This window comes from Myotis yumanensis, unplaced genomic scaffold (genome assembly GCF_028538775.1).
Source record: "Myotis yumanensis isolate MYYU_CA2020_CCGP unplaced genomic scaffold, mMyoYum1.0.hap1 SCAF_14, whole genome shotgun sequence".
Lineage (NCBI taxonomy): Eukaryota > Metazoa > Chordata > Mammalia > Chiroptera > Vespertilionidae > Myotis > Myotis yumanensis.
In genome coordinates, this window is record NW_027223765.1 from 49,765,169 (window position 1) to 49,778,965 (window position 13,797).

Below are 13,797 nucleotides of genomic sequence, written 5' to 3' on the forward strand. Positions count from 1 at the left end.
TTCTGGTTAGCTTGACCCATTGTTTTATCCCTTTGCCCCTTTTCTCTGTTTGTAGATCTGAACAGAATTAAGAAGAAGTACTTCCACAGTCATAGCAGATGAAGATCCCCCGATAAATCAATCAGGAATTTTGGCCTGCCATCCAAAGAAAAGGTAACTGCTCTTCCAACATAGCACAGCTGTAAAATGTGATGCTTCCGGCTATATAGAGCAAATCTTACCAAAGAATGAGACTTTTTAAATATAAAGTATCGGAGTAAGATTTCAAATTTTAAGCATAACTCTGAATACGATCTTACTAACATGAAATGACAGTGAATTTAAGAGTACAATATTATTAGGTGTTTGTCAAAACGAAAACTGCTAACTACTACCTCCCTCCATTCTTTAAAATTATAGGAAGACTTTGGAGATAGGAACCTGAACCCCAATAAATCCATATTTATTTTTTCTTAGGACGTTGTACAAAGATATGCTCCTGTGTTTTTGTCCAGCTCTATTTTCCCCAGCTCCTGTTTTCTCTCCACAAGCAACATAGACCGCTGCTCAGGGCTGGGAAGGTCCTAAGCAAATTGTAAACAGGCATACTTCCTGGGCCCAGTACCTTTGCCCAGCCGCCAGATGGCTCTGTGCTCATTTCAAAAACAGCAGACATCATTAGTTGTTTCTTACTACATGTTTGCCATTGTGCATTCACTATTTGGGGAGGAGAGATGGTAATTTTCACATAATTGAAAAAGAGGAAAATATTCTGGAGAAATGCTTTATGTGTGTCCCATAGATTCTTTTAATTTTGTGTTCTATTTTAAACTTTGTAGACACTGGTAAAAAATAAAAAGTAACTTTAAGCTTTCAACTAAACGAACCACTTGGTGAAGTTACAAAAACCTCATCTGTAGAGATCCTGCACAGTCAAGCCTCTCTGGGCTCCCTCTCTCTTGCCTGGCCAAGGTCCTTCTGCCACACCCCAGCTGGGCAGTGTGGTGCCAGGTGTGGAAAGCTATCAAATCGAATGAACTTTTTCCTGGAGAAATTTTTATTAAAAAAAAAAAAGATTCATCCTCCCATGTCCTAAAAGCAGTGAGGGGGCTTACATGTTAAGATGAGGTTTAACACAAGTTATTGAAGGATAAAACAGAACAGAATCCAAACAGGAGAGACCAAAGAATGTTTAGCGTCTGAAATTGATCAGTTTACATATTTATGCAACAAATGCAATGCCTCAGTCAGGTTGCAACTATAGTAAAGATGGAAACGTTTTGGGCAACATGCACATTCATCTGCAAAGATAACAATTTCAGACAGAAACAGGAGTGTCAGGAAAGGTGTGGAGTTCTGGTTAGATGTTTAGAAGAACACAGTACTGGGCAGCTCTGAAGTCTCCACCCTCAAAATAGGTCCTTACATTTTTCTGGCCTAAAGCAGATCGGGCAGCAGCGCATAGTATCCTTCTGTGGTCGTCCAGGTCATCACGAAGGTGACCCTCACGGTGGGATGCCTGGGCAGTGCTAGAGAAGAGAGAAGCAGCGCTTTCCTAAATGGTGGTCAGCAGCCGGAAGTGGTGAGATTTGGGGGGAAGGTAGGGAGGAAACATTTGACAGAAATGCCAGAGGAGCACTTTAGTCCCTACCTGTTTATTTAGCTTCTATATGCAGAGGGATTGTCTTTGAGAAGGAAAATAGTAGGTGATTTCCACAGACTACAATTATGATATCCTTTTTTTAAATACTATTCTGATGAAAAGATTAACATGATACTAGGAGGTCAATGACAAGGGACAGGGGAAAATGAAGTGTCACAAGCTCATGTCTGCAGGGATCAAACAGGTAGAAGAATGAAATGGGCCAGGTGGACCTGGGAAACTATCACTTGACCAATCTAAAGGGCAGCCCCTTTTCAGTGCCAGCTGATTGTAAATAGTTACTGCATGTCTACCATGTGTTGTGCTCTTCTGGGCACTGGGAATTAAGTAGGAAATCAAAGGGACAAAAGTCCCTGCCATTGTGACACCTTTTAATGGAAGGAAACAGGTAATAGATAGCAAATGCAATCAATCAGTACATTTTTCATTATACTAGATGATGATGACTGGTTAGAAATAGCAGGCCAGGATAAGGAAAATCGGGAGTGCTGATGAGGGGTGGGCTTACAATTTTAAGTAAGGGTGGTCAGGGTTGGACTTTTTGAGGTGAGATTTTAGTATTGACTGTGAAGGAGTGAACCACTGAGCTTTCTGGAGATACAGTGAACATCCAGCGCAAAGGCCTAAAGTAGAGCCTGCCTGGGTTGTCCAAGCAACAGAAAGGAGAAGGCCAGAGCTGAGTGAGCAGGCAGGAGAGTGGGAGGAGACACAGGCAGACAGGCATAAGACCTGTGTACGCCGCCTCAAAGGCCATGCAGGCCGTGGCTTGTACTTTGGGAGAAGTAGGAGGCCACTGGAATGTGAGTACTGGAGTGACTTGATCTGACTTCTGTTTGAATGAAACCATTGGGGGTGCTATATTGAGGTAGGCTGCAGAGGGAAAGGACAAAAGCACTAAGACCAGTTAATCAGCGGTTAACCCAGGCAAGAGATGATGTTGCCAGACCTTCCAGGTTTTTAAAGGAACTGGAATCTTGACCTTAATGATTTTCCTTGAGTTTTCCTATGTTAGCAACTAATTTAAGAAAAGCAAACAGTTTGAGTCAACCTAAATAAGTCTACGATTCTGCCATGTGTTGGCAATTTGCTACCTTGGGTATAGAAGTGGAGGAATTCAGAGTAAGCTGAGGACTTTGGGCCAGGCTAACTTGGGGAGGGTAAGAGTTGATTTGAAGCTCACATGAAAGCTTGACTTTGATTTGCACGTGAAACTGAAGGAATTGCGTTGTTTATCCATATCTTCAGAAAAAAATCACTTCTGTCGTGGTAAGCAACCTGCTTCCCTATTTATAATGATCTGGCCCTCTAGCAACTTCAGTGCGAAATTATAGCTAATTTGTCTACAAACGTCAGGTGGTCATAATAATGTGGCCACTCTGTATTATGTATAGTATTTTATATGTTGCTTTTTAAAAACTCTTATTTTGGCTGTTTTACCACTTCTTTCTTTTGGATTGCTACATTATATGCTATACTTCTATTTGTTGAGCATGGTTGACCTATGAACCAAGAGGTCGCAATTCGATTCTCAGTCAGGGCACATGCCTGGTTTGCAGGCTGATCCCCAGTGTGGAGCATGCAGGAAGCAGCTGATCAGTGATTCTATCTCATCATTGATGTTTCTATCTCTCTCTCCCTCCCCCTTCCTCTCTGAAATCAATAAAAACATTTTTTAAAAATTGGAAAACAATTGCCATTTATCTCTCTATAAAGAGGTTGAGGTATCAGAAAATATGAAAGCAGCTAACATTTACTGAGCAGGGAGCACTGACTATGTGCCAGGTGCTTTTCTCAGCATTTAACCCATTGACTCCTCATGACAGCCTGATGAGGTAGATGCTGTCATGATCCTCCTTTCACAGAGAAGCCCACTGAGGCGGAGATCAAGCATGCCCAGAGTGGGGCGTGGAGAGCTGGCTTCAGGTCCAGCTTTAGTGGCAGCTGATGGTTGTCATGAGGGACCTTGTGTGAGATCACAGAGATTTTTCAAGAGACATCAATCTGGAATTATATATGAAATTTTTCAAGTTTTAATGTTGGCTTAAAAAAATAATAGCTTGCCCTAACCGGTTTGTCTCAGTGGATAGAGCGTCAGCCTGCGGACTGAAGGGTCCCAGGTTTGATTCCGGTCAAGGGCATGTACCTTGGTTGCAGGCACATCCCCAGTAGGGGGTGTGCAGGAGGCAGCTGATCGATGTTTCTAACTCTCTATTCCTCTCCCTTCCTCTCTGTAAAAAAACTCAATAAAATATATTTTTAAAAAATAATAGCTTTATTGAAATATAATTCAAGTACCACAAATTTGCCCATTGGATAGTTTTTAGTGTATTCACGATGTTACTCAGCCATCACCTCTATCTAGGTCCAGAACATGTTCACCCCAAAGGAGACCCCATTTCCACCCAGCAGTACTCTCCACCCTCCCCTCTCGCCAGATCCTGAAGCCACTCATCTGCTTTCTGTCTCTATGGGTTTGCCTATTCTGGATATTTCATATAAGTGGAATCATATGTGGCCTTTTGTGTCTGTTTCTTTTACTTGACTTGTTTTTGAGATTCATCCATGTTGTAGCATTACTTTTAGTGACTGAATAATGTTCCTATGTGTAAATACACCACATTTAATTTATCTGTTCATCAGTTGATGGACACTAGAGGTGTTTACACATTTTGACTATTGTAAATAATGCTGTTATGAACATTGCTGTATAAGTGTCTCTTTGAGCCCCTGCTTTCAGTTCTTTTGAGTATACTAGGGGCCCGGTGCACGAAATTCGTGCACAGGGCGGGGGTCCCTCAGCCCAGCCTGCCCACTCTCACATATTGGGAGCCCTCAGGGGATGTCCTACTGATGGCTTAGGCCCACTCCCTGCTCCCCTTGGGGAGCGGGCCTAAGCCGTAGTCTGGCCTCCCTTTGTGGGAGGTGACCGGGCTGATCAGGGGAAGGCACCAGCCCCATCACCCCGCTGCTGCAGCCACTGCCAGTCACTGCAGCCACCAAGGTGTTTTCATCAACACGACTCCAGTCCCTTCACCATGAGAAAATGACAATTTTCTTTAGGCATTTTCAAGATGTGTCTTTCATAGGATATGACATTTCTTTATTTTTTTTTTTTATCCTCACCTGAGGATATGTTTCCATTGATTTTTAGAGAATGTGGAAGAGAGAGGGAAAGACAGAGAGGAACATCAAAGTGAGAGGAACACTTTGATTGGTTGCCTCCTGCATGAGCCGTGACCTGGGCCCTGGCCAGGGAGGAGCCTGAAACCTAGGTACATGCCCTTGGTCAGAATTAAACCCAGACCCTGCGGTCGGCCGAGGCTTTATCCACTGAGCCAAATCGGCTAGGACAGGATATGACATTTCTTAGCCCTCCAGCAGCAGACCTTTGTTTTTTTCGCCAGGAATGTGGTAAAAAAACTCTAGATCACCTTTTTGGATTCTTATTACCCAAGTTACTAAGAATATTGCCAGTGGCATACAGGGAGCTTAGCCAATGAGCAGTCAGAAAAGGTGTTTCCTCTGTAGTTCACACCGATCGCTGGCTCGGCCCCCCACCTAGGCCTGAAGCCTCGGCCAGAGGCATGACCCCCATCTCCCTCCGATCGCCGGCTCCGCACCCCCGCCCAGGCCTGACGCCTCTGGCCGAGGCTTTAAGCTTGGGCAAGGGCCTCCCGCAGCTCCGATGGCCGGCTCCATCCCTGCCCAGGAGCCCCCTGGTTCAGGCCCTTCCTACGCTGCTCAGGGCCCACACGGGGCCTACCTTGGAGTGACCTGGGTGCCAAAGATGTTCCCTGGACCCAGGCCACTGGGCGCCTATGTATGCAAAATAACCGCCATCTTTGTTGGTTAATTTGCATACTCATCTGATTGGCTGTTGAGCGTAGCGGAGTGACATCAATTTGCGTGTTTCTCTTTTATTAGTGTAGATACCTAGAAATTGAATTGTTGGATCCCATTGTAATTCTGTGTTTAACCTTCTGAGGAACTGCCAGGCTGTTTCCACAGGGACTGGACCGTTTTACAGTATGCCAGCCATGCACAAGTATTTCATTCCTCACATCCTAACCAACACTTGTCACTTTTTGTTTGTGTTTGTTTGTTCTTATTTACTTAATAGCCATCATATTAGGTGTGTAGTGGTATTATTGTGGTTTTGATCTATATTTCTCTAATAACAAATGATGTGAAGCAACTTTTCATTTGCTTATTGGCCATTTGTATTATTTTCTTTGGAGAAGTATCTATTGAGATCTTTTGCCCATTTTGAAAATTGGATTATTTGTTCTTTTATATATATACTAGAGGCCCAGTGCACAAAAATTTGTGCACTCGGGGGAGGGGGGGTCCCCCAGCCCGGCCTGTGCCCTCTCGCAGTCTGGGACCCCTCAGGAGATAACGACCTGCTGGCTTAGGCCTGCTTCCGGGTGGCAGAGGGCAGGCCCAATCCCTAGGTGCAGCCCCTGGTCAGGCTCAGAGCAGGGCCGATTGGGGAGTTGGGGCGCCGCCCCCGTCATGCACAGAGCAGAGCGGATTGGGAGGTTGCGATGCCACCCTCAGTCACGCTCAGGGTAGGGCCGATTGGGGGGTTGGGGCACCGCCCCCTGTCACACTCAAGGCAGGGTCGATGGGGAGGATGCAGCGCCACCCCCTGTCACGCACAGAGCAGGGCCAATCAGGGGGTTGGGGCGCTGCCCCCTGTCACGCACAGAGCAGGGCCCATCAGGGGTGTTGGGGCTCCGTACCCTGTCACGCACAGAGCAGGGCCGATCAGGGGGTTGAGGAGCTCCCCGCTGTCACTCACAGAGTAGGGTTGATAGGGGAGTTGGGGAACCGCCCCCTGTCACACACACAGCAGGGTGGATAAGGGGGTTGGGGCGCTACACCCTGTCACACTCAGGGCAGGGCCAATGGGGAGGTTATGGCTCTACCCTGTCACACACAGAGCAAGGCCCGTGGAGGGGGGTTGGGGCGCCACCCTCTATCACCCACAGAGCAGGGCCGATCAGGGGGTTGGGGCGCCGCCACTGTCACACTCAGGGCAGGGCCGATGGAGAGGTTATGGCTCTACCCTGTCACACACAGAGCAGGGCCCGTGGGGTGGGGGTGGGGGGGTTGGGGCGCCACACCCTGTCACACACAGAGCAGGGCCGATCAGGGGGTTGGTGCGCTGCACCCTGTCAAACACAGAGCCGCAGGGCAATCAGGGAATTGGGGAGCTCCCCCCTATCAGGCACAGAGCAGGGCAGATAGGGAGGTTGTGGCCCCGCCCCCTGTAACACACAGAGCTGCAGGGCGATCAGGGGGTTTGGGCGCTGCCCCCTGTCACACTGATCCCGGTGCCGGGAGCCTCACTGCTCCGCTGATCCCGGTTCTGGGAGGCATATTACCCTTTTACTATATAGAATAGAGGCCTGGTGCATGGGTAGGGGCTGGCTGGTTTGCCCTGAAGGGTGTCCTGGATCAGGGTGGGGGTCCCCACTGGGGTGCCTGGCCAGTCTGGGTGAGGGGCTGAGGGCTGTTTTCCGGAAGCGAGTGACTCAAGCTTCCAACCGCTCCTTGTTTTCTTTTTTTTTATTTTTATTCTGGGCCAGCTTTAGCTCTGAGGCCTCGCTGCTGAAAACATCGATACAATGTTGCGGTCAGGCTTGCTTTCAGTTGGGCTGGTTTCTGGGGTTTTGTTTATCTTCTTATTTGCAACATAGTACATAGTTGCTTAGAGTTGTAGCTCAGAGGCCGGCAAGTGAGGCGGGGAACGTTGGAGTCCTCCATTGCAGTAAGCAAGCCTCATGTTCGCTTCCAACTGCCTGGCTGCCGGCCGCCATCTTGGCTGACAGTTAATTTGCATATACTCACTGATTAGCCAATGAAAAGGGTAGCGGTCGTACGCTAATTACCATGTTTCTCTTTTATTAATGTAGACTAGAGGCCTAGTGCATGAAATTTGTGCATAGGGGGGTGTGTCCCTCAGCCTAGCCTGTACCCTCTCCAATCTGGGACCACTTGAGGGATGTCCAACAGGCCGTTTAGACCCAGTGGGGATTGCTGGCTCTCAACTGCTCGCCTGCCTGCCTGCCTGATTGGCCCTAACTGCTTCTGTCTGCCAGTCTGATAACCCCCTAACCACTCCCCTGCCAGCCTTATCGACGCCTAACTGCTCCCCTGCCGGCCCGATTGCCCCTAACTGCCCTCCCCTGCCAGCCTGGTCACCCCTAAATGCCCTCCACTGCCAGCCTGGTTACCCCTAACTAACCTCCCCTGTTGGTCTGGTCACCCCCAACTGCCCTCCCCTGCTGGCCTGATCGCCCCCAACTGCCCTCCCCTGCAGGCCTGGTCACCCCCAACTGCCCTCTCCTGCTGGCCTGTTCCTCCCCAACTTCCCTCTCCTGCAGTCTGGTCCACCCCAACTGCCCTCCCCTGCTGGCCTGATCGCCCACAACTGCCCTCCCCTGCTGGCCATCTTGTGTCCACATGGGGGTGGCCATCTTGTGTGTTGGAGTGATGGTCAATTTGCATATTACCTCTTTATTAGATAGGATATTCCAAATATACAAGTCCCTTATCAGATATATAATTTGTACAAATTTTCTCCATTCTGTGTGTTGTCTTTTCACTTTCTTGAAGTTATTATTTGAAGCACAAAAGTTTAATAATTTTGATGAAGTCCAATTTATCTATTTGGCTTTGTGTTTAAAGAAATACCTGGTAAATGGGATTCTAGCCTACTAACCACCCACTTGTGATTGCTGCTTTGTTGCCCCTGCCCCCACAAATCATTGAAACTGATGCTTTGTGAAAATACCCATTTTTCTGAAGTGGAGAGGGGCAAGAAAGTCTGGAAAGTAGCAAAGGTAGATTTCTCACCTGTAGCAATATTATTTCAGTTCACCATTTCTGCTCCTGAAGTTCCTCCACTTAGAGTAGTTTGGTGGGGAGGAGGATGTGGAGAAGGAAGAAGAGAAAGGAGTAGAAAGTGGAGAAGCAGATCAGGGCCTCTGTGTCCTGGAGATCTTATGTGATCATAAGAGAGGTTAAAATAGACTGAACAAGTTAAAAGGTCAGAAACTTTGCCTTGAGTCATAGATGATGCCATTTACAATCAGAATGGCCATGGGATTGTAGTGATTTTATGTTTCTGGGAAGAAAGGTTTAGGGACTATCTAAAAAGTTAATGGGGTTAAGGTCTCCCTTTTTATATGAGAAAATATGTGGTTAGAGCGTCAGATCATTCACCAAAGGATCTCAAGTTCAATTTCTGTTTGATGTACCTGGGTTGTAGGTTCCATCCTCAGCCAGCCAATCGATGTCTCTCTCTCTCTCTCTCTCTCTCTCTCTCTCTCACCCTCCCTCCCTCTCTCTCTCTCCTCCCCCTGCCTCTCCCTCTTCTTCTCCTTCTCCCTCTCTCCCCTTTTTCCCCTTCCCCCTTTTTCTCTCCTCCCTCCTTCTTTCCCTCCCTCCCTTCCTTCTACTCTCTAAAAGTGAATGGAAAAAATATCCTCAGGTGAGGAGTAACAAAAAAGAAAACATAATATAGAAAAGTGGGGTGGGGGAAGTGGGTTTGTTTGCTGGTTCTATGACCTTACTTAGCACCGGAATTTTGCTGAGGAAAGGGGGAGGAAATATCAATGTTGAGCCTTACCCCTTGTACCAGTACACCTGCACTATTAGTTGAGAGTTCAGCCCTAACGCACTTTGTGGACTAGCTTGGGGAGCTGGCACCCACAGATCTTATGGTGTGTGGGGAGGTGAGTGCCAAGTTCCAAATAACACCCTTACCTTGGGAGTGAAACTGTTGATCTCTGGGAGAATAAGCATACATCTCATTGTCACCTTGACTTCAGAGCCTTGTACTCCTAAACCCAGTTCATGAAGTCCGATGATTTAGGGGTGGGGATGCGTTCCTGTATGCTTAATGTGAGGGATAAGGAAATGCTTTCTTAAAGACATGGAATTTGCAGGGGGACTTGATTGAACGGTAGGGTTTCAGACAAGGGGAGGAAAGTATTATAGATGGAGTGACCTGTATGAACAAAGGCTCGGGAGCTGGAGTAGACAACATGTTTGAAGCTATGCATTGGTCATTTTGGCTGGACTATAGAGTGCCTGCTGGAGGGGACACTTAGTTCCAGAGGGGTTGGGACTGGGGCACTCCTTGAGTGCAAGGAGAGAAGTTTTTATTGAATTCAGTGGTCAGGGGAGTTCCTAAAAGTGTTAGAGCAGGGACTGACAGCGAAAGCCGTGCTTCATTCTGCAGACTGATCTGATCGTGTAACATGGAGAGATTAGAATCCGGGCTCACTGTGTGACAGGCATGGTGCTAATAATAGCTAACACTTATAGGGTGCTTTTGCAGTATTCACTTTCTTAATCTTCTCATGAAGTAGTTACTTCTCTTTCACTCATTTTATAGATGAGGAAGCAGGCACAGAGAGGTTAAATGATTTCCCCAGAGTTAACAGCTAGTAAGTGGTAGAATTGGGATTCACCTGGGCAGATTGGCTCTAGAATCCATGCTCTAACTGATGGGCCCATCAGATGGTGATATTTACAGCCAGTTTGGTGAAAGCTGTATCAGAACAAAGGTGTCATAGGAATTATTTTTAACAGTGTGTTTAATTTTGCATTTTATTGTATCTGAGGCAGTGCACTGGAACTCGAAACAGTCAGCCTCTTTTTATAGCTAAATGTTGGCCCAACTTTTCCATTCCTTTTCTATAACTTAATCCTTTCTCTCTACTTTTCAAAAACTACTTTACCTGAAGGCTTTAAATGAAGATTTTAAATCAAGCTTGTCAGTAGTTAATAAAATACAGGCCAGTATTAAATTCCTAGAACTATTTGAGCATTATTCAGTTTAAAGTTATAACTTATTACCTTTTATGTGTATATTTTAAATTTTTTCTCTTTCAAATAGTTTTCTATCACTGGTGAATGTTTCTTTGGGAGAATTTATATGTAGTTATACAAATATGATTAAGAAAACAAACTAAAAATACAAAGCTTTGAACTTCTTGGCAACTGATAACAGTGTGTACAATGAATACATGTACAGGTTAAGTCTTTAAAAAGATAATTACCCTCATCTTTAAGTCTCCTCTTTTTCAGCTCTTCATATTTTTCCTAATTTTGCACTTGATTGTCAGCAATTCCAGCCACTGAGCTGGTAAATTCCATTTCCTCCTTCCACTGTTCTCCCTCTACTGGAATACTGATGTATGTATGACAGTCTATAAGTATGGTATTTCACTACTGGGAGCGCAATTAAGAATGGGCCTTGCCTGCCACACCCCATATGCAGAAGAGAGCCCTGGCTCTGTCTGGAGAAGAAAGAAGGAAAGAGAGAGGTGTGGACAGAGGAGGGAGAGGGGATACAGACATAGGCTCAGCCAATTTTAGGACGAAATCAAGAAGCCAAAGCCAATCATCTAATTCAGTGGATCCAAGTTTCTTGTTACTAAAATGAAGGCAGTCCTTTGGGGTTGATAGTGGAGAATCTCTGTTACCAACCCTGTAATTTGCACTGATAACTATACTGTAGTTGCTGGTTTTCAAGTTTATTACAATGTTGTATTGGGATCAGTGGTTTTTTCTAAATAAAACGGCTGGTTGTGTGGGGTCTTGCATCTTACAAAATTTTAGGAAATTTTCAGCCATTTTACATCAAACTGGAATTAAAAACTGGAAAGATCAACCTTTCTTTTCACTTAGTGATGTCTTTGGTGTTTGAACAAAGCATTTATAGTGAATCTGTTGTGCAAATAATCATTCTTGTTAAGAGAGACCTTGTTACCCTTGGCACCTCCTGGGAACATCCCTAAATTTGGATGGTGAAGTAAGGCCATATTTTAAATACATCCCTGGAAGGGATGAAATGCTCAGAACTTGGCAGCGTTTCACTTCTGACGGCCTAGCTCTTAAGCCACAAACAATCTAATTGGTGGTTACAGCTTTTTCCATAAGAGCATTTTGATGAATTAAATGTTTCTCCTACTTCTTACTCTTCTCATGTCCTCAGTGAAATTACTATATTGTGTTCACCTTGTGCCTAGCGGAGTGCCTGGTGTGTGGTAGGCAATCAGGAACCATTTGAAAACTTGAGTCCTCATTACTCAAACCTTATGATACATACCACTATCTGTGCTGACAGATCCCGAAGGTCCTTCGAGCTACAAAACATCAGAAGTGTACTGATAGGAGAACCAATTGATCGTATGAAAGGCACACTGCTATATTAAAAGAATTACCTTACATTAATGTAAATTGTATTGGGTCATTTTCTTTTTATATTTTTTAGTACAGAGGAGGGGTATTTAGGTAAGAAGCCATCAGGTTCTTTATTATGGCCTGGTAGGTAAAACCACATGTTTGAATTTCTGTTGTACTCTTGTTTATAGACAGTGCCCTTTGTATAAGGAGCACTTTTTATTTTATTTTATTTTTATTTTTAATATATTTTATTGATTTTTTACAGAGAGGAAGGGAGAGAGATAGAGAGTTAGAAACATCGATGAGAGAGAAACATCCATCAGCTGCCTCCTGCACATCTCCTACTGGGGATGTGCCCGCAACCCAGGTACATGCCCTTGACCGGAATTGAACCTGGGACCTTTCAGTCTGCAGACCGACGCTCTATCCACTGAGCCAAACCGGTTCTGGCATAAGGAGCACTTTTTAAATGCTGCCCAAATTTGAGTATTAGAGTACTGTACTTGCTTGGCTAGCAGTTTTGGCTTTTGTTGGTGACTCATTGGAACCTTTAAGAAACCCAAACCAATTATGGATATCAGAAACTGCCTGATCTAGAAGGAGTTAGGACTTATGGATGAAGAGGGTGTGGTAAAAAGTATTAGCTGTAACAGAAAAGATTGATAGATGTCAGAAATTGCCTGCCATTCTCTTGGTCCCTACATCTTCAATTTGATGATAAATTTCTCAGATAAGAATTGATCTGAATTGCTTGGCTTGATATAGGATACTTATTTATAGTATTTATTTTGTGTTAAACATTATACCGAGTGCTTTCCATGGGTCATTTCATGTAATCCTCAGAAGAAGCCTAGCTTTAAGTCTGTTTTAAACTGTGGTGTAGATAAGTTCAGCCACTTGCTCAGGTTACACAGCTTGCAAATGGGAGAGCCAGAATATGAACCCAGAAAGAATTCATAGGGACTTACTCCAGAGCCCTCCCTCATTTTCCTTATCTGTAAATTTTAAGTAATACAACTTCTTCCTTACACAATTGTGACTATTAATTGAGACAGTGCAGTAAAGTATCAATGGCAATGCTAGTAGGTGCTCAATAACTGATAACTGTATTCGTAATGATTTCTCTTAATAACTATCAATGCTAAGAAGATACTTAGTATTTTTCATTTTACGCTCTGCTGTGCTTTATTTACTAAACCAATCAAAAAGTTTGAAGGGGTAAAAAAAGAGGTAGCAGGGATAGGGAGAGAATTGCCATATTGGCCCCCATTGGCTAGCCGTCATATCAGTGAATCTTGAAGTATTTTCACATGTAAAAAGGGGGAAATCAAGCAGTGTCTTGAGGAAGTGGGACTGTACTTCATGTTTGCCATTCTTCCCTATTTTCCTTCTCACCCTGTCTATATTCAATAGACAAGCTCCCTTTGGTATCTATATAGTTGGGTAGCCTTAAGCTTTTCTTTTTAGTGGCAACTCCAAATGCTATTAAAATTCAAACTTTCAGTTATCTTAAGTGTGGAATTATAAAATTCAAAGTAATTCATAAGCTGTGTATTTTAAGCTGCGCAAAACAGAGAAGTTAGATGTTTTTATGTAATTCTACAGTTTTTCAGTGATTTGGGAAGAAGGAAAAATTAAAAGTCTGCATGGGGGACAAGTGTTAGGAACCCTATTGTTACCAAAGGAATTACATGCTTTACTCATGCATTTTTCTCATTGGTACTTTTATTGGGTTAAAACTTTAGAAATTGTTCTTTATCATTTTAGTTGTTTCTTTTGGTTATTTTGTTTTTACTATTTCTTAGCTAAGGACAGGAAGCATCCATAGTTTCACTTTTTGAAAGTTAGGTTTGCATGAAATCCAGAAAAAAAAATTTACATACTTATTTCTAAATCTTTTCAAAATAAATCACATATTTTTTCTAAAGCTTTAAAAGTTTGAATTTAAA

The 13,797-nt window shown here is 44.4% G+C and overlaps 1 protein-coding gene across 3 annotated transcripts in view; it reads left to right on the forward strand.

The window, feature by feature from the left end:
- Window positions 1–13,797, forward strand: part of ATXN7 (ataxin 7) — a 158,326-nt gene that overhangs the window by 39,180 nt on the left and 105,349 nt on the right. For all 3 annotated transcript variants that reach the window (XM_070390922.1, XM_070390923.1, XM_070390924.1), the window contains exon 2: window positions 56–153. The gene's annotated coding sequence lies outside the window, so the exon portion shown is untranslated. The remainder of the gene's footprint in view (window positions 1–55; window positions 154–13,797) is intronic.